General features: G+C 44.7%; 1 long non-coding RNA gene across 1 annotated transcript in view; it reads right to left on the bottom strand.

Moving 5' to 3' along the window:
- Positions 1-12,440, bottom strand: part of LOC138986235 (uncharacterized) — a 30,373-nt gene extending 17,933 nt beyond the window's left edge. Inside the window, exon 1 of the long non-coding RNA XR_011463096.1 lies at positions 12,311-12,440. This is a non-coding gene — a long non-coding RNA (uncharacterized lncRNA). The remainder of the gene's footprint in view (positions 1-12,310) is intronic.
- Between the last annotated feature and the right edge of the window lie 9,098 nt (positions 12,441-21,538).

Raw genomic sequence — 21,538 nt, 5'->3', positions numbered from 1 at the left:
TTTATTTTTGGCTGCACTGCATCTTTGTTGCTGCATGCAGGTTTTCTCTAGTTGCTTCAACTGGGGGTTTCTCCAGTTTCAGTGTGAGGGCTTCTCATTGCGGTGGCTTCTCTTGCTGCAGTCCATGGGCTCTAGGCCCATGGTCTTCAGTAGTTGTGGCACACGGGCTTAGTTTCTCCGAAGCATGTGGGATTTTCCTGGACCAGGAATTGAACTCATGTCTGCTGCAATGGCAAGGGGATTCTTAACCACTGGACCACTAGGGAAGTCCCTGGAACGCATGTTAATATATGTCCTACAAACAGATATTACCATTTTCCCCTCTATGCTATAAGTAGGTTCTCATTAGTTATTTTATATATACTAGTATATACATGTTTTTAAAGAAAACTGGTTTAAATGCACCATTCAAAAAACAAAGATCATGGCATCCAGTCCCATCACTTCATGGCAAATTTGTTGTTCAGTCTCTCAGTCATGTCTGATTCTTTGCAACCCCATGCATTAGCAGCATGCCAGGCTTCCTTGATCTTCACAATCTCCAGCAGTTTGCTCAAACTCATGTACACTGAGTCAATGATGGCATCCAACCATGTCATCCTCTGTCATCCCCTTCTCTTCCTGGCTTCTCTTTCCCAGCATCAGGGTCTTTTCCAATGAGTCGGCTCTTTGCATCAGGTGGCCAAAGTATTGGAGTTTCAGCATCAGTCCTTCCAATGAATATTAAGGACTGATCTCCTTTAGGATGGACTGGTTAGATCTTCTTGCAGTCCAAGGGATTCTCAAGAGTCTTCTCCAACACCACAGTTCAAAAGCATCAATTCTTTGGCGCTCACCCTTCTTTATAGTCCAACTCTCTCATCCATACATGACTACTGGAAAAACCATAGCTTTGACTATATTGTTGGCAAAGCAGTGTCTCTGCTTTTCAATATGCTGTTTAGGTTTGTCATAGCTTTTCTTCCAAGGAGCAAGCATCTTTTAATTTCATGTTTCCAGTCACTGTCCATAGTGATTTTGTAACCCAAGAAAATAAAGTCTGTCACTATTTACATTGTTTCCCTGTGTATTCGCCATGAAGTAATGGGACTGGATGCCATGATCTTCATTCTTTGAATGCTGAGTTTTAAGCCAGCTTTTTCACTCTCATCTTTCAGCCTCATCAAGAGGCTTTTTAGCTCCTCTTCACTTTCTGCCATAAGGGTGGTGTCATCTGCATATCTGAGGTTATTGATATTTCTCCCAGCAATCTTGATTCCAGCTTATGCTTCATCCAGCCCAGCATTTTCACATGATGTACTCTGCATATAAGTTAAATAAGCAGGGTGACAACATACAGCCTTGACATACTCCTTTCCCAATTTTGAACCAATCTGTTGATCAATGTCTGGTTCTAACTGTTACATGGCAAATAGATGGGGAAAAAATGCAAACAGTGACTGAAGAAGCTCCTAAGCACTTCCCAAAGCCAAACTTGCACCAAAAAAAAAAAAAAAAAGGTCATGGTCATGGGTGATCTGCTGCCTGTTTGATCCACTACAGCTTTCTGAATCCTGGCAAAACCACTATATCTGAGAAATATGCTCAGTAAATCAATGAGATGCGCCAAGACGGCAATGCCTGCAGCAGATATTGGTCAATAGAAAGGACGCAATTCTTCTCCACAATAATGCCTGACCGCACATTGCACAACCAATGCTTCAAAAGTTGAACGAATTGGTCTACGAAATTTTGCCTCATCTGCCATATTCACCTGACCTCTCACCAACCAACTACCACTTCTTAAGCATCTTGACAACTTTTTGCAGGAAAAATGCTTCCACAACCAGTAGGAGGCAGAAAATGCTTCCAAGATTTCATTGAATTCCAAAGCATGGATTTTTATGCTAAATAAACAACCCTATTTCTCATTGGCAAAAATGTGTTGATTTTAATGGTTTCTACTTTGATTAATAAACATGTGTTTGAGCCTAGTTATAATGATTTAGAATTCTTGGTCCATAACTGCAATTACTTTGGGACCAACCTAGTAGTTCTCCAACCAGGGATGGAACCCAGGCCCCTGAAGTGGAAGTTCAGAGTCCTAACTAACCACTGGACTGCTGGGACATTCCTTGCTCTAATCTTTATTATTCCCTTCCTCTCAGTAACTTTAGTTTTAGTTTGTTCATTTTCTAATTCCTTAAATTGTAAAGTTAGGTTGTTCACTGGAGATCACTCTTTTCTTACTGTAGACATTTATAGTTATAAACTTCTCCTTAGCACCGCTTTCACTATATCTGATAAGTTTTTTCTTTTAATGTTAAAGATTCAGGTATGACTGACATAAGTTTTGACATGTGTTTTTGTTTTCATTCATCTCTAAATATTTTCTAATTTCTCTTGTGATTTCTTCTTCGATCCACTGATTGTTTGAGTGTGTTAATTTCCACAAATCTGAGAATTTTCCCATTTTACTTGTTACTGATTTCTAACTTCATCCTGCTGTGTCAACGAAGATACTTCGTATGAAATTTCAAATCCCCTGAGACTGCATCTGAGGCCTAACATACACTCTGTCCTGGAAAATGCCCCACATGCCCTTGAGAAGAATGTTATCCTGCTGTTGTTGGGTAGAGCATGCTGTATATGTTGTTAGATCTAGTTGGTTGATTGTGTTTTGTCTTCTTTTTCCCCCATCTTGTCTGGTTGTTCTTATCGTGACTTTAATTCCAAGACAGTTTGCTTTTATTTCCGTTCTTGCCAGCCCACATTCATGCCTATAACTGGCAATACAGTTTTATACCAATTCTTATCTAACCATAAACAGAATCACAAGGAGCAAGATAATTTCTAAGACGACAGTCTATTTTTGGTCTTGCCTAATCATGTGTTTCTTCTGTTTCAAGAACCCTCTTCGCTTAATACTAGAGTTCCCAGGCACATCATCATCCATTTAATCTTAATTATGTGTGTCATAGAGCCTGCTCACCGCTGTCCCTTGGACTGTTCTCCTTTGCATCTTGAGACTCTATTCTAATTCAATCTTGAATTTGACAAAATATTTTCCTTAGGTAGAGACCATGTGTGGTAGTTTTTCTGAATCCTTGTATGTTTGAAAATGTTTTCCTTTGAAACAAACCCACAGGTATAGAGAACAAACTAGTGGTTACCAGTGGGAAAAGGATGGAGGGCCAGTATAGGGATGGGAGATCAAGAGGTGCAAACTATTGGGTGTAAGATAAGCTACAAGAATGTATTGTACAACACAGGGAAAGTAGCCAAAATTTTGTAATAACTAAATGGAGTATAACTTTTAAACTTGTATAAATACACTTATGGAGGAGAAACAACTAAATTTTTTTTTAAAGAAATAAAAATGTTTTGTTTTGTTTTTGTACTGCCAGATGGATCCTGTCCTTGCTGGATTTAGTTAGGATTATTTAATCACAGAGCCTATTTCCCTCAATAATCTGTAGACATTCAACTACGTTTTCTCTTTAACTGTTATAAAAGAAATATCCAGGGCTTCCCTGGAAGTACAGTGGCTAAGAATCTGCTTGGACATGCAGGGGACACAAGTTCAGTCCCTGGTCTGGAAGATTCCACGTGCCGCGGAGCAGCTAAGCTTATGCACCAACTTCTGAGCCCAGGCGCTGCAATTACTGAAACCTATATCTAGAGCCTGTGCTTACAACCAGGGAGCCCACAGCAATGAGAAGCCTCTGCACAAAGAGCGTCTCCCTGCTCACACAGCTTGACAAAGGCTGAGTGCAGCAACGAAGGCCCGGTGCACCCAAAAAATAATAACTATTATAAGATGAAAAGAAAAGAAATATCCAACGTAAGTCAGAGTCTTTTTTCCTTCTGTAGGTAACCTGATCTTTTTATAAGAGTTTGTAAGATTTTTTTTCTCTTGATCCTTAAAATTTAGTGTCTTTTTGCCTTTGAAAAAAAAATCATGCCTAAGATTAGCTGAGCGCTTTACATCTAGAGGCTCCCTTTTCTTAAAATCCAGGAGGTTTTCATCTAAAATCTCTCTTTTCCATCTGATTGTCTATACTCACACACATTTTTCACATATAGGCCAAAGGACTGGAATTTGTCTGGGTTTTTCAATGGCCAAGTAAGCCCACATTCAACTGGACAAAGCTGTATTTTTCTATTTGTGCTTAAGTATGACTTCTCTATTTTCCTTTTCTACACTCTGTAATTCCTATTATTAGCATGTTCAAGCTTCCCAGTCCTATCATTTGAGTCAGCCATAATTTTTCACTCATGATTTCAATTTCTTTGTATTTTCACTCTGCATCATGAGAATTTTTTAATTTAAGCATCAATCAGAATGTTAAATTAGTTCTCATCTCTGATCATAGTTCTTAATTAATTTGACTTTTTTTTTTTTTTGCTTGTTTTTTTTTTTTTTCGCTGTGCTGCACAGCTTGTGGAATCTTTTTTCCCCAACTAGTGATTGAACCCGGGCCACCACAGTGAAAGCACTGAGTCTTAACCACTGGACCGCCAGGAGATTCCTGACAAGTTTTTTAATTTAGAAATTATGTCTTGCAGTGCGGGAAAATCTTTGTTGAAGTTTAGTTGTATCACCCTCAGAGTTCTTACTGTACCTTTGTTTCAATTTATCGCTCATGGGCTCCACCTCAAGAGGACCCTCTGTTGTGATTGCTCAGCTTTGTCTCTCTCCTCTAAGATACTGTCCCCTTTGAATGGACGACAATTCATGTGTGAGCTGGGGATTCCCATGTAGGTCTGACAATCCAGCAAAAGGTGAAAGGCATGCAAGTTTGTGTTTTGAAAAGCCAATAACAAACTGGCTGGTAATAATGACCACTCCTTTGCTTTCTGGCCTTCTCGGGTATAAGTTAAGACTACCAAAAACAAAAAAAAAGACTACTGTTCATCTCTCAGCTGAACTTACAGGTACCACCCACCTTCCAAGATTGCCAGCAAGATCAGACTTCCCCCAAAGACCACACATAGCAGGAAATAGAGCAAATTAAAAGCTCGATCACTCTCACTTAAAAATTTAACATCATGAGCGAAAGGCTTCATTAAACAAAATTAGAATAAACAACATATACTGAAGAAAGATTTGTAATATATGTTAGAATATAGATACCATTAGCACATAAATAAAGCACCCAAGTCAACGGAAATAGCTCTATATCCCACTTTTTAGATGAGCGTTCCTTAATTCAACAAACAAGACATACAAATGACCAATAAAACATGGAAACATTCAGATTCACTAGTAAAGAAGTATAGACATAAGCAACAAGGTATCATTTTTCACCCATTAAACTGGCTCTTCTTTTCTTTGGGATAATAGTAATGTTGGCAAAGGTGGAGTGAGAAGGATGCTCTCATGTTGGCAGAAGTACATATATATTGATACATTTGGGGGGAAGCCATTTGGAAGCAATTTTATGTATAAGAAACCTTAAAGCATGCACACCCTTTGTAGTTAGTGTTGCTTTTGCTTGTCTGGCAATGGCACCTTAATTTTCTTTGAGGAAATACAGGCCTGGTAGGATTTTCAATCAGTCCCCTCTGCTCCCTTGCTCAAGAGGAAGGCACATAAGCCAAGCTAAGTCCACCAGATTCTCTTTCCTAGGAATCTGAATCTTGAGATGACGATGATGACTGCTAATAGTAGTAGTAACATCTACTGAATTCTCACTCTGTTCTAGGCACTATATTGTGCGTTTTATAGCTTTGTAAACAACTCTATGAGTGAGGTACAATTACTATGTCTGTTTTGCAGATGGGACTAATAATACTAATTATATTATTAGCATAATAATTAGTATAATACTACTACTGCTAATATTATTATTGCTAATAAGATTACTATTACTATGATATTACTACTACTATTAATATTATTAGTAGTTACTAATAATATTCACCAAGACCAATAATCACTGAAGACATCTTAAAGATACTGTATTCATTATCTACTGCTGCAAAACAAATTACACCAAAACTCACTGGCTTAAAATGACAACCATTAACCTTGAAGTTAACATAAGTCATGAATTCAAGTGGTCCTTAGCTGATGCTTCCTGCTCAGGGTCTCTCAGGATTGCAGTCAAAATGTCAACCAAAGCTACAGTCATATGAAAGCTTGACTGGAACTGAGGAATTACTCCCATGATGGCCCACTGACAAGGCTGTTGGCAGGAAGGACCCCACCACCCAGGGCCTCTCCACGGGGCTGCTAGATAGTCCTGCAGGCTTCCCCTAGATCAAGTGATAAATGAGAAATCAAGGGGAAAGGCACAGTGTTTTCTATGGCCTAGATTCAGAAGTCACAGGCCATTATTTCTGCCATATTTTACTCATTAGATGTAAATTGCTAAGTACAGCCGACATGATATAAGACAGGATTGGGCTCCACTTTTTGAAAGAAGGAGTATCAAAAAAAATTTGCATGCATCTTTTAAAACTGCCACAGATACCATCCATTAGTTCTGCAGCATAGATCAACAGATCTTCCCTGGGTCCCATTCACTCTATGGCTTGTTCAGTCTTTTGTTTCTTTGAATTACATTCCTTGAAAATATTCCCTCACTTTTGTCTTAGTTACTCAAGCCATTTCTGTTGCTTTCTACAATAGCCTTCTTTAAAATACAAAAAAAAACACTGGGATTTCTCCAACAGTCCAGTGGTTAAGACTTTGCCTTCCAATGCAGGGAGTGCAGATTTGATCCCTGATTGGGGATCTAAGATCCCACATGCCTCACAGCCAAAAAAAAAAAAAAAAAACAGAATATAAATAACAGAAGCAATATTGTAACAAATTCAATGATGACTTGAAAAAATGGTCCATATTTTTTAAAATCTTTAAAATAAAAAACAAACAACTCTCACCCAGTCTTCCTGGGTGAGAACTCCCACTGAAGTTCTACTTGTCTTAGCCTGGGTCCCCTACAAATCAGAATGTGAGGCAAAGTTTACCTGATCAGTCTTTTCTTGGAAGTATAATCCCAGGCAGCAAAAGTGAGGGAAAAAAAGCAGGGGAGAAAAGAAAGCATATACAAGGCAGTATATTACAAAAGCAGCCACACTTTCCCCAGAAAGAACAGGCGACTGCTCGGTCACACGGAATACCTTACCAGCAGGTTGTGGAGAACACTACATCCTGAAACAGGAAGGAGGAGCCATTGATCTGCTGTCTCTCATTATTCGAGGTGTGTCCCATGGAACACTTATTGTCCCACGGAACATTACGAACTTATTGTGGTGGTCATTTCATAACACATAAAAATATTGAATACTATGTAGTACCCCTGAAACTAAAATAACCTTGTAAATGAATTATATTTCAAGTTTTTTCAAAAGACAATGGTTAGATGTGCTATCCCCAAAATGATTTACATAAGGTTAGCAAAACAAGATCCAGTCTCCAGTTAAAGCTGCAGTTGATCCTGAGGCTATTTGATAGCCATCATCATTCATTGGACTTCTTTCACTTTCAACTAGTACTTTGGTCTAGGTTGCTTGCCTAGAGGGGTGACCCAGAGCTTCATCCTTAGAGGGTGTTAGTCTGCAGTTGCTGTGCCTTTTTCAGGTCATGGATGCTGCAACTGACCATTAATGGTTATCACTGGGCATTGAATCACCGAGAAATGTCCCATGATTCTCCTGAGTTCCAGATATATTGCTTTCTGCCCTTATTGTGTAGTAGCAACCCCAAGTCCTAATGCTAATCAAGTCAATTACCACTGCTTCTTTGGTAACCTCTTTCTTTACTGCTGGTCCACTGGCATGAGGAGCTAAAACTGCTAACTGGGGACCACAACTTCAAATACAATGAAATTTTTACTGTGTCCCCTGGAGGAACTGTTTTCCTCCCCTGCTTTTTTTTCAGAAATGGTAAATACAGATTTTTCATAATCAGGTCACTAGGATTGATAACGAGAGAGCCAGTCCAACTTATACCCATGGACCTGCATATTTTAAGGATGCAGGTCCATGATGCATGTTAAGGATGCAGCAATATATTGATTCAGCACATATACCACATGTAAAGAACAGCACTATAACCCTATAAGGTATTTTCCCTAAGCTGGTGCCTTGGCTGAACTTTTACTCAGTTGTTTCACTGTTACATCAGACCAACTACTCCTAGGTGATGGGTTATATTTACCAATGAATCATGTGGTGATGAGTTTATTGCCTACTTTCCTTTGCTATAAAATAGGGCTCTTAACCTGAGGCAGTATGTAAGAGATGAGCATGCTGTGAGACATCAGATAATAGTACTGGTGAAGATTATGCAATCAGAGAATGCAAATCTATCAAATCATTCATTTTAGCAAAAAGAAATCGCTGCCTCCTCCAAGATATAAGATATCCAATGTGGTCAATCAGCCGTCAGGTAGGTGGCAGGTCTCTCTGGAGAGTGATGCCATATCAAGGGCTCTGCATCACTCTCCAAGGCTAGAAATACAAGCATTAAGTCAACCTTGTTGAGAAGAAGTCAATGTAGTTGAGCCCACACAAAACTTTCACCCATGCCACCATGGTCAACATCTTTGGGCTCACCTGGCAAATTCTAGGATGGCCAAGGAGAGAGGCAAGGGTGGAGGGGATGTGGCGGGAGTGGTGGTGATGGTGGTTTTTAAGTCTCTTCTGAAGTGGATGCTCTCTGGAAGACATTAATGTAAGACATAGAGGTCTGCATGCTTTATGCTCATCCCAGAAGTACATCCACATAACTCTTCCCCAAAACTTTTGATCTTATTCCTTGTTAGCCATTGATTAATTGACCAAGTCATGGTTCATGGCCCAGAAATTAGCATGTGAAGCTATCTTGGGCTACACCTCTATAGGAAATCATAGCCAAGTGTGTCACTTTTAGCTCTATCCACTGAGAGCATTCGCCTTCACTCTTTTGTCTTTCAGGACCATCCCTGAAAGGTCTGTAAACAGGAGCAGTCCTTTCTAGCATGCACCAGCAAATTACACTGAACCATCAGTGAACCAGCTCAAATCTTTTCATCTGCCATCAGTTGGTCATAGGGACCCCTTCATGATGTCATAGAATAAGCTGCATTGGTGGGTGACATGAGAGTCTGGGACACCTGTCTTTGTAATTTATTCATGACTCCTAAATGATTATTTTCATCAGACTTGCTGTGTCCACTCAGTCTTATGACTCAATGGACACGTAATGATCCAGTGAAATCAGTTCGTGATAGGCAGCTATAATCACACAGTCTCTTGATATTCTGTGGTTAAACATTGTCTCTACCAAAGCCCAGTAGCAGGCCAGGAAATATTTTTCAAACTGAGAGTGTCTTTCCAGCATAGAAGTCATAGCCCTGCTTTAAAACCTAGAAATCTGCACAAGACTGTCCACTGGAATTTAGCAGTCTGCACAGTGTCCTCACCATAGACATAGACACCGTGGGCACTATCATATCTGCTGGTCAAATGGCTGACACACCAGAACGGCTGGCATCACAGCCTAGATCAGCTGCCAACCCTCTTTTCCATGATCCTTGTCAAACCAGTGGAGAAGGAAATGGCAACCCACTCGCATATTCTTGCCTGGAAAATCCCATGGACAGAGGAGCCTCGTGGGCTACAGTCCATAGGGTTGCAAAGAGTCAGGCATGACTGAGCTCAAGCACGAGTCAAAACTGGAAGTCTCCTGAGTCACCTGATAAAGGTCAAAGCAACATTCCCAAGTGTGATAAATGCTATTAATACCATCAAAATACAGCCAAGTGTTGTGCCCCTTTCTCAGCGGTGAGAGGTATGAGGAGCAACAATTTGTCCTTTCCCTTAGAAGGAATGTCTTCTCTAGGACAGGGGGTGGCCAAAACTGTCCACAGGCCAAATACGATCCTCCTCCTATTTTTGTAAATGAAGTTCTACTTGGAACACAGCCACATCCATTTGTTTTCCTATTGTCTATGGCTGACTTCACACCATAGTGGCAAAAGTGAGTATGGCGATAGGTACCTTATGTCCTGCAAGGGTTAAAATATTTATTAACCATCCCCTTAAAGATAAAATTAGCCAACTCCTGCTCTAAGACAAGAGGGTCCCTAAAATACTTTACCAAGTAGCAGACCCCTGAAACTTCATGAAGTTTATCTCCCATCTAGAGGGTATCTAGAATTCTTGACATTTCCTGCTCATGGGTCTATGAGTAGAAGGCCACTAATACAGTGAACGGGGTGCTGTATTCCCCGGTTCTGGTGCTCAGTGGTAGAGAATTCACCTGCAAACGCAGGAGACTTAGGTTCGATCCCTGGGTCAGGAAGATCCCCTGGAGAAGGAAGTGGCAACCCACTCCAGTATTCCTGCCTGGGAAATCCCATGGACAGAGGAGCCTGGTGGGCTACATTCCATGGGGTCACAAAGGAGATGGACATGATTTAGAGACTCAACAACAACCACAGTAGCAACAATATAGTGAACATCATGATACTCTGCAAAATTCCTGCAGACTATTATACCAAGTCAGAGAAAAGCAGAGCCAATTACCTTGGCCCAGAGGCAAAAGAGTGAACCTGTGCCTCTGTCTTTGCCATGAGTGCATGTCTGTATTCAGTAGCAGCCACACCATTCTATGACTGGGAACTACATTTCCTGGAATCCCCTTTCCTATATGGTTCCAGATTAGAATTTGCCAAATAAGAGAATTCACACAAGATTTGGAAGGTATAGGCAAAGTAGAAACCATTATTCTCTAGTGATTGCAGCCAAACACATGACTAGAAAAGAGTGTCACAAAAGCTTCACATAAACTCTTGAGAACTGCCCCCTTTGCCACTGTAGACCTAGAGGACTGGAGCCTCCCCGAGGTTCCTGAGACTGGCAGCGGTTTCCAGGCAAGCTTTTGAGAACCATGCACTGCTTGAAGAAGAGATCTGGTGTGTAATCTTCTCTGACCTTCAGCAACAGTTTCCTTGATTTCCACTCCCCCCGCTCGATGGGCTGTTTCCACAGTTGGGTAAGCCCCTAATTCTGTATTAAAGCCTTTATTCCCAGAATACATAGAATTGCTTCTATCTTCCTAACTAAACTCTGAAAGTCTTTAATGCTGCAAATAGTTCTGGAATTTGTTTTCCAATCTGTTTGGATGCAAAAGTAGTTGTGACCTCATTGATATTGGAAAAGGGGACACTACTAGTCCCTGGCACACAGTTACTTAAATGATCACCTGTAAGGTATTCAGTTTTTTACATCAAGTATGATGTTAACTGCGGGGACGTTTTTGTAGCTGGCCCTTGTCTGACTAGGGAAGTCCCTGTCTATTTCTGGCTTTTTGAGTGATTTTATCATGAAAAGGTATAAGGTTTTGAAATGTGCTTTTTTTGTTTTCCTATTTCTATTTAGATGATTATGTACTATTTGTCCATTATTCTGCTAATGTTGTGTATTACATAAATTTCGGGGTATTAAACCCACTTTCCATCCCTAGGATAAACTTCACTTGGCCATGTTGTATAAGCCTTTTTAAATGTAGCCAAATACAACTTGGTACTATTCTGTTAAGGATTTTTTGCATTTATATTCATTGAGGATGTGGTCCTGAGGTTTTCTGTTTTTGTGATGTCTTCTGTGTGGCTCTGGTATAAGAGTAATACTGCCTCATAGAATGAGATGGAAAGTGTTCCATCCTCTCTTATTTTTTGAGAGATTTTGTGAAAAATTGGTAAATATTCTCCAATAAATGACAGAATTTACCAGTGGGAAAAAATATCACCCGTAATTGGCTACAGTCAATGGCCTGTAGAAGGCAAAGCTCTGGAAGACCGAGTAGCTATAGTAACAGGGTGTTACGGAATACTCCCTCCAAGGTGAAGCATGTGGTTGCGTCAGGCACCTTCAGTCACAAAGAAAGAAGCGCATCTCTGCATTTGGCAGGCAGCTGGACAGGCTGATCAGCCCACAAGGCTGCCACAGGGAGGCAGTGTGGCATCTCTCAAAGTTCTCAGGCTTCAAACAAGTCCAAGTGGATACTGAGCCTATCTCCTCATATGTAAAACGATCATAAAAAACTTCTTCATGAGGTTATGGTGACTATACAAGGAGCTAACGTGAGAAACCCCTTTCAAGCACACATCCTTGGGTGTGGCCCCCACCACTTTGCAATCTGATGCCAGTCCAATGCCAAAACTTTCATCGACCCAGAATAAAAGCTGCCCCACAAGGATGGCAACAATTCTAATTTTTTCTAGTGTGTGTAGATACAGAAGTGCCTATGAAACACTAATGCAGAGTTTAAAGAAGAAGAATGCAACACCCTCCTAACTAGCACTCAAGTCAGAAACAGAATGTGGCCACTTACCTGCAAAATGACATCAGGTGAGAGGCAGATGCAGGCAGAAATCAACGAAGCTTCCACCCAGCGGCCTCAGTGGAACAGCCTCGCATTCAGTGAGACTGAGTGTGCACTGACTTTCCCGGAACCTCCAAACTCTGAAAGGACGAGTTGCGGTTGTTCCAAGTTCATCCCACCCCACTTCTGAGACAGGCAAGTTGCCAACTCTCCTCCTTGTCGGGACAAGTCACATTTAGAACACCAGAGGGCAGCCACTCCCCACGGATGGTGGTGCCCAGGAAAAAACAACAGCAGAACCAAGGGTGCAATGGGCCTCAGTCTCCCAGAGCCCTTCCGGTCCTCCTCCTGCTCAGGCCTGTGCCACACATCAGAACGGTGCAGTGTAAAGACCCATAGTGTTGGTAACTGGGAGACCTGAGCTTGAATCCAACTTTGCCACTTCCTATCTTTGACCTTGAACAAGTGACCTTACCTCTCCAAGTCAATTTCCTCACCTAGAAAAACAGGGCACAAAAATAGAACCTGCTTCACAGGATTACTCTATGACAAGTGAGATGGGTGAGTCCAAATACTGTCCAAAACAGTCATTGTTCTTGGGCATCCTAACTGTTCATCTACCTACATTCTCATCAGAGTCTTGGCAGGCAGAGTGGATAAATGTGATTCTCATTTTTCAGATAAAGAAATTGAGACTTAAAGGAGCTATCTGACCTGCAGGATAATGATGGCCAGAGTCACTTGATTTTTCTCAGCCTCTCTTTCTACCATTTCACAGTGATGGCAGCTGGCCTGAAGAGTTCAGTTCAGTTCAGTCACTCAGCCGTGTCCGACTCTTTGCGATCCCACGGACTGCAGCACACCAGGCTTCCCTGTCCATCACCAACTCCCAGAGCTTACTCAAACTCATGTCCATCGAGTCGGTGATGCCATCCAACCATCTCATCCTCTGTCATCCCCTTCTCCTCCTGCCTTCAATCTTTCCCAGCATCAGGGTCTTTTCAAATGAGTTAGTTCTTCCCATCAGGCGGCCAAAATATTGGAGTTTCAACATCAGTCCTTCCAATGAATAGTCAGGACTGATCTCCTTTAGGATGGACTGGTTGGATCTCCTTGCTGTCCAAGAGACTCTCAAGAGTCTTCTCCAATACCACAGTTCAAAAGCATCAATTCTTTGGTGCTCAGCTTTCTTTATAGTCCAACTCTTACATCCATACATGACTACTGGAAAAGCCATAGCTTTGTCTAGATGGACCTCTGTTGGCAAAGTAACGTCTCTGCTTTTTAATATGCTGCCTAGGTTGGTCATAGCTTTTCTTCCAAGGACCAAGCGTCTTTTAATTTCAAGGCTTCAGTCACCATCTGCAGGTATTTTGGAGCCCAAATAACGTCTGTCACTGATTCCATTGTTTCCCCATCTATTTGCCATGTGATGGCACCAGATGCCATGAATTTTTAGTTTTCTGACTGTTGAGTTTTAAGCCAATTTTTTCACTCTCCTCTTTCACTTTCATCAAGAAGCTTTTTAGTTCTTCTTTGTTTTCTGCCATAAAGGTGGTGTCATCTGCATATCTGAGGTTATTGATATTTCTCCCAACAATCTTGATTCCATCTTGTGCTTCATCCAGCCCGGCATTTCACATGATGTACTCTGCATTTAAGTTAAATAAGCAGGATGACAATATACAGCCTTGATGTACTCCTATCCAATTTGGAACCAGTCTGTTGTTCCATGTACAGTTCTAACTGTTGCTTCTTGAACTGCATACAGATTTCTCAAGAGACAGGTAAGGTGGTCTGTTATTCCCATCTCTTTAAGAATTTTCCAGTTTGTTGTGATCCACACAGCCAAAGCCTTTGGAGTAGTCAATAAAGCAAAAGTAGATGTTTTTCTGAAACTCTCTTGCTTTTTCTGTGATCCAATGGATGTTGGCAATTTGATCTCTGATTCCTCTGCCTTTTCTAAGTCCAGCTTGAACATCTGGAAATCCATGGTTCACATACTGTTGAAGCCTGGCTTAGAGGATTTTGAGCATTTCTTTGCTAGCATGTGAGATGAGTGCAATTATGCAGTAGTTTGAACATTCTTTGGCATTGCCTTTCTTTGGGATTGAATTGAAAACTGACCTTTTCCAGTCCTGTGGCCGCTGCTGAGTTTTCAAAATGTGCTGGCATATTGAGTGCAGCACTTTCACAGCATCATCTTTTAGGATTTGAAATAGCTCAACTGGAATCCCATCACCTCCACTAGCTTTATTCGTAGGGATGCTTCCTAAGGCCCACTTGACTTCACACTCCAGGATGTCTGGCTTTAGGTGAGTGATCACACCATTGTGGTTATCTGGGTCATGAAGATCTTTTTTGTACAGTTCTTCTGTGTATTCTTGCCACCTCTTCTTAATATCTTCTGCTTCTGTTAGGTCCATACCATTTCTGTCCTTTATTGAGCCCATCCTTGCATGAAATGTTCCCTTGGCATCTCTGATTTTCTTGAAGAGATCTCTAGTCTTTCCCATTCTGTTGTTTTCCTCTATTTCTTTGCATTGATTACTGAGGAAGGCTTTCTTATCTCTCCTTGCTATTCTTTGGAATTCTGCATTCAAATGGATATATCTTTCCTCTTCTCCTTTGCCTTTCTCCTTTGCCTTTAGCTTCTCTTCTTTTCTCAGGTATTTGTAAGGCCTCTTCAGACAACCATTTTGCCTTTTTGCATTTCTTTTTCTTGGGGATGCTCTTAATCACTGCCTCCTGTACAATGTCGTGAACCTCCATCCACAGTTCTTTAGGCACTTTGTCTATCAGATCTAATCCCTTGAGTCTGTTTGTCATTTCTACCCTGAAGAGACTTGCTCATAAAATCCGTTTGTGATTCTGGGATTCTGAGGTCCAGAGAGGGCAAATATATTATCCAAGACTACATGGTGAGCAGGGGGCCAATCTGGCCCACAAAGAGCCAGTCCTGTGGGCTCCTGGTCTAGTGTCCAGCTGCAGCCCCAGACACTCTGATAAGACAGTCTCATTGTTCTGTCCTGATTGATTGTCAGAGGATCCCATCCTTCTCCTGACTTCCTGACCAGTCTATGAGCTAGAAGAGAAAAGAAGTCTTTGGACTGTATGTTACTGTGGAAAATCATCCATGACATGTTGCCAAATGAAACAATCCAGTTCAGTTCAGTTTCAGTTCCTCAGCCGTGTCCAACTCTTTGTGACCCCATGGATAGCAGGACACCAGGCTTCCCTGTTCATCACCAACTCCCAGAGTTTACTTAAATTCAAGCCCATTAAGTCGGGGATGCCATCCAACCATCTCATCTTCTGTTATCCCCTTCTCCTCCCGCGTTCAATCTTTCCCAGTGCCAGGGTCTTTTCAAATGTGTCAGTTCTTTCCATCAGGTGGCCAAAGTATTGGAGTTTCAGTTTCAACATCAGTCCTTCCAATGAATATTCAGGACTGATCTCCTTTATGATGGACAGGTTGGATATCCCGGCTGTCCAAGGGAGTCTCAAGGGTCTTCTCCAACACCACAGTTCAAAAGCATCAATTCTTCAGTGTTCAGCTTTCTTTATAGTCCAACTCTCACATCCACACATGACTACTGGAAAAACTATGGCCTTGACTAGATGGACTTTTGTTGGCAAAGTAACATCTCTGGTTTTTAATATGCTGTCTAGGTTGGTCATAACTTTTCTTCCAAGGAGCAAGCGTCTTTTAATATCAAGGCTACAGTCACCATCTGCAGTGATTTTGGAGCCCAAATAAATAAAGTCTGTCACTGTTTCCATTGTTTCCCCATCTATTTGCCATGAAGCGAAGTGATGGCACCAGATGCCATGATCTTAGTTTTCTGAATGTTGAATTTTAAGTCAACTTTTTCACTCTCCTCTTTCACTTTCATCAAGAGGCTCTTTAGTTCTTCTTCACTTTCTGCCATAAGTGTGGTGTCATCTGCACTCAATGAAACTATGAACCATGTCGTGGTGGAGAGTTCTGACAAGGTGTGATCCACTGGAGAAGGAAATGGCAAACCACTTCAGTATTCTTGCCTTGAGAACCCCATGAACAGTATGAAAAGGCAAAAAAAATGAAACAAGTGATCTACAAAACAGTAAGTACCTGACCCCTGTGTCTATTTTTGTGTATCAACAGAGGGGAAAAGTGGACAGTCATAACATGCTGTGCTGTGCTTAGTCGTGTCAGACTCTTGTGACCCCCATGGAGTCCGCCAGGCTCCTTGGTCCATGGGGATTCTCCAGGGAAAAATACTGGAGTGGGTTGCCATGTCCTCCTCCAGGGAATCTTCCCAATCCAGGAATTGAACCCAGGCCTCCTGCACTGCAGGTGGATTCTTTACCATCTGAGCCACCAGGGAAGTCCAAGAAGACTGGAGTGGGTACCCTATTCCTTCTCCAGGGATCTTCCTGACTCAGGAATCGAACTGGGGTCTCCTGCATTACAGGCAGATTCTTTACCCACTGAGCTACCAGGGAAGCCCAGATGGTGATAATACGCAATGGTAAATATGCTTATCTCTAGGTGGTAGAATTACAGGTAAGCTTTGTATTTTCCCCTTGTATCTTTGTGCATGTGTTTCTAGGTTTATCCAATAAGCATATTTTATTTTTGTGTGTGTGTTGTTGTTGTTTAGTTGGTAAATTGTGTCCACTTCTTTTGCGACCCCATGGACTGCAGCCCACTGGGCTTCTCTGTTCATGGGATTTCCCTGGCAAGGATCCTGGGGTGGGTTGCCATTTCCTGCTCCATGGATGTGTGTATTATATTATTTCAATTGTCCATTTTAAAAAATTGCTATGTGAAGAGTCAGGAAGCTTGGGCTATCTTCCACATTAATTCACTGTGGCTTTGTACAAGTCTCTTAAGCCCTGGGAGCCTCAGTTCCTCCAACTGAAACATAGGGAGGCCCCCCTGCCCTTTTCACACAGAGGCCCAGGGCCTTCCTGGTCTGGTTGCCTGGTCACATGGCTCCCTCTTCTCCTCAAACAAGCTTCCAAGCAGGATGACACCTGCCTCCGTCTCCATCTCCCTCACTCTATTCATTAATCCCTCATCTCCCTGTAGCTTGGGTTTTGCCCCCTATTCTCCAGCCCACATTCTCCATTCTGGTGATGGTGGCCTCCTCACTGCCAAAACCAATGGCCTCCAAGCCTCAATCTGCCCGCTCCGCCCCCCGACCGCCCCACCCCGCCCCCCCTACACCCCTGCCCGGTCCCCCAGCATGGGGCTCTCTTGATCCGCCCTCCTCCTCGGAGCACGGTCGTCCCTCGCCCTCTCGGCCTAAAGCTTGCCTCAGTTTCCTCATCCCTCCCGTTGCTGCTTCTCCCAGGGGTCCGCTGCGATCCGAGGCCCCCTCTCTATCTTTGGCCTCCCTGGGATGACCTCGCCCACACCATGGGCCTATCAAGTGGCCTCCATACCATCTCCAGCCCAAACCTGGCCCCTGAGCTCTAGGTCTGATAGCAAATCCCCATGGGGCCCACCTCACCCTCCACACAGCTGGGCCCCTTCTTCCCTCCATCCCCACCCACATCCCATGAACCTCCTCCATCGTCCACTCTGAAAATAGCTTCCCAGGTGCTGGCCACTCAGTTAGAACCACAAATGCACAGCCTGGACTCTGCCTCTCCTCCTTCCTGGCCACACAGAGTTGTCCCCAGGTCTTGGTCAACTCACCTCTTAAGGACTTCTCCAACCTACCCTCCTCCCAAGCCCTGATGAAGGCCCCACCACCCACTCCCACAACAGTGAAGCCATCCTCGACAGCTCGCTCACACCCACAGCTCTCCATGTGAGCATTCTGCACACTTTCCTGCAACAGCCCAGACCCTCTGAGCATTCCACCTGGGTCCCTCACTCATTCAGAAGACATCACCATGGACCTCCATACCTCTCATCCGCAGGACACCCCTGGACGTCCCACTGGTCTCCAAGCCTTCACTCTCTTTCCCTCCAGCCTGGCCCCAAATGCAGGTTATATCATCAGTATCATTATAGCTATTACTGAGTGTTTAGTGTGTGTCAGACACTGAGGGCTTTACCGGTACTCTCATTTATTCATGTATTCCTCACAACAACTGCCTAAGGAAAATACCTACTGTTGTTCTCTCCATTTCAAAGATGAGGAAAGTCAGGTATATAGAGTTGAAGTAACGCACTCAAGGCAGTATAGTTAACTGTACACCTTACTAAAGTCTTAGAACTGGGATTTGGATACAGTTTGATCTGACTGCAGAGCACCTGCCTTTAACCACTATGCTACACTGCTAATTGACCTCTTCGGCCAGAAACACCTAGAGGATAAAGTTCGAATGCCTTTGGGGACCCTCAGACACACCTTTTCCAGTCCTGTCACCTACCGTGCCCAACTGGTGCTTCCTAGCTTTCCATCCTGACTGCCCTCCTTACCTGTCCACTTCCACATTTCAACTCGTGTCTTTCTGCCACTGAGTGTTGGTCTGGCTTAACCCCGTCTCCAAACATCAAAGCCCTCCCATCCTTCAAGGCCATCTCCAAAGCTTCTCCCTCCATGCTAAGCAGGTCATGTTGAAAAGCAGGTATGATGGGGGACTGGCCATCAACTGAGAGACAGGGGACCTGAAAGCCTGATCCTTGCCATTCCAGAAGGTAAGGCGGGGCGGCGGGGGTGGGAGGGGGGGCGGGGGGAGTGGAGTGGGCTGGAGACCTCAAACCATGCCTCACTTTTTTCATGAATAAGATTGTGGGGGCCGGTGGGCCGGGGGTGGGGGGGCTTCCCTGGTGGCTCAGTGGTAAAGTATCTGCCTGCCAATGCAGCAGACATGGGTTTGACCCCTGGTCCTGGAGGAGCCCACATGCCTTCCAGCAACTATGCTATTGAGCCCATACTCTAGAGCCTGGGAGCTACAACTCCTGAGACCAAATGCCACAACTATGGAAGCCTTCTTGCCTAGAGCCTGTGCTCTGCAACAAAAGAAGCCACCAGAATATTCTTATTCAGCACATTCAGAATATTCTCATGCAGCACAACTAAAGAGTAGCTCCCACTAGGTGCAACTAGAGAAAAGCCCTTGCAGCAACTGAGACCAGCACAGTCAAAAACAAATAAATAAAAGATTGCGGGGATAAGATAAGACTATCCTTGGGAGCCCACCTTGCTCTAACAGTCTGAGGCCCTATGTGTTCACGGTCCCTGGAATGGTGGTGAAGTTACCCTCTTTAAATCCCTCTAACACTCACACAATGGAGAGAATGTCAGAAGGGAAGGGCTTCAGAGAAAAATAATCCCACCCCTGCTCCCTCCCCCCTCCCCCACTCCAAGGGATGCTTAGGCCCAGAGAAGGGCAGAGGCCTGGCTAGCCATCTGGGGAGTGGTGGAAGGGAGGCAGCGCTCCCTGCTTAACGCAGGACCCATCTCAGCAGGTCCCCAGCCCTGCAGAGAAAGGAGGGGAGGAGCCTGGAAGGGCAAAAGCAGCTGAACCTGGCTCTGGGCCGGCTTGGCCTGCCCATCCCCAGGAGGCCTCAGTAGTTTTCCATCCCCGGCAGGCCTGTAGCCCAGGACATGTGCTCCCCTCTCCCCTTACCCCCCACATTCCTCCGCACACTCAGACAGCAAAGTGGCATTCAGGGCCTGATGGGGAGGGCCAGGAGGGAGGCCCACACACAAAGACTCACAGATACCAGTAAAGCCACAAACATGTAGATCCAGAAAGATAACACACATCCAGATGAGACAAAAGGATCCAGACACAAACAACACACGCCGAAACAATATGCCCACCCGCCAGACACGTAGACCCGTTCTCAGAGGCACACACAGAGATATGCATCCCGTGGGCAGGCACACACAGGCACGTTCACACCCGGAGATTCATGTGCACACTAGGCAGACACCCACCCCCCGGCTGTGCCATGCTCCCTCCTCCCCCTGAGCCCCTACGATGCTTGTCTAGATCAAATATCAGTTAGGGAAAGGGAGAAAAGTCCTGAGCTGCCCCAGTCCTGGGAGACAACAAGGGCTAAACAGAACCCAGAGCCCAGCCAGGCTGCCTCGGCCCAGAGAAGGCGCCAGGTTTTAAAATTCCAGAGAATTCACCAGACAATCCCCACCCTGTTCCCAGAGGCCAGGGTGAGGTTGGTTCTAGAGCATCACCCCTCCATGACCCTTTCTCCAGCCTCTCAGACTCCATCTGTGTCCCCAGCTGTTAAGGGCAGAGCAGAGGGGGCTCCCAGCAGCCATTCTCCTGGTTCATTTCCCTCCGAGCTCCTCTCCACCCCCACGCCTGTCTCCCTCTCTCTGTCTGCCCGCCTCAGCCCCACATCCGTCCACTCCAAGACTAACCCACATCTTCACTGGATCCATCACACTCAAGAACCCAGAAACGCAACTCCTTGACCGGACGGACCCACCGGTTTACACCCCATGGGATGTTCCATAACTGCCTGGTAGCCAGGGGGTCCAGCCCAAGGACTGCATGCACATGCTGTCCCGTGTTGTCAGCAGAGGTGGCTCCAGCCTCACCCCAGCTGTCTGGGAACCTTGGACCTGTGGCTTCAACTGTTTTGAGCCTCATTTCCCTCATTTATAAAATGGGGACCATGATGCCTCCCAGCTCTCCACAATGTATGTAGTTTATCACGGGGCCTAATTAAGACCCCTGGTTTTAACCAAGAAACAGGCTGTGAGACTATACGGTCTAGTGATGCCAGCGTCAGTGTCCCTGTCTGGGTATCGCGGTAACTCTTGCTACTCGGGGTGGGGAGTGAAATACCCTGTCCGGAGCAGACGGCTTCCAGCGGGGGCGCCCGCCACTGGGTTCCGCTCCCCGCAAGCCCACCTGCCCCCCGGCCCCACTCGACCCGGTTCCCACGCCGTCTGGCCCCCGCCGGCGCGGGCTGTCAGCCGGAAGGGATTTAGGATCAGCTGCGTCGGCACAGAGGCCGCCTTGTCCCGGTGGGGACCTGAGGCCGCAGTCGGGCCGCGCGGTCACGTTGCTCGGCGGCCGCGGTGCCAGCGGCCCCCCGCACCCCGCCCGACCTGGGGCCGCTTCAAGGGCGGGCGCCGGATTTCCCAGCCCCGCGCCCAACGCCCCGCGGGCTGTTTGGGGGCCTCGCAAGGGGACACGGTTTCCCCCTAGAGCCGAAGCGGGGCGGCTGGCGCGTCCGCCCCCACCCCGCCCACCCGCAGGCAACCGCTGAAGCCCACTCCTCGAGCTGGGTCTCCGGCCCTCCCCCGCAAAGGGCGC

This window comes from Bos mutus, chromosome 3, assembly GCF_027580195.1.
Source record: "Bos mutus isolate GX-2022 chromosome 3, NWIPB_WYAK_1.1, whole genome shotgun sequence".
Taxonomy (NCBI): domain Eukaryota; kingdom Metazoa; phylum Chordata; class Mammalia; order Artiodactyla; family Bovidae; genus Bos; species Bos mutus.
This window is presented reverse-complemented; position numbering and strand designations above follow the sequence as displayed.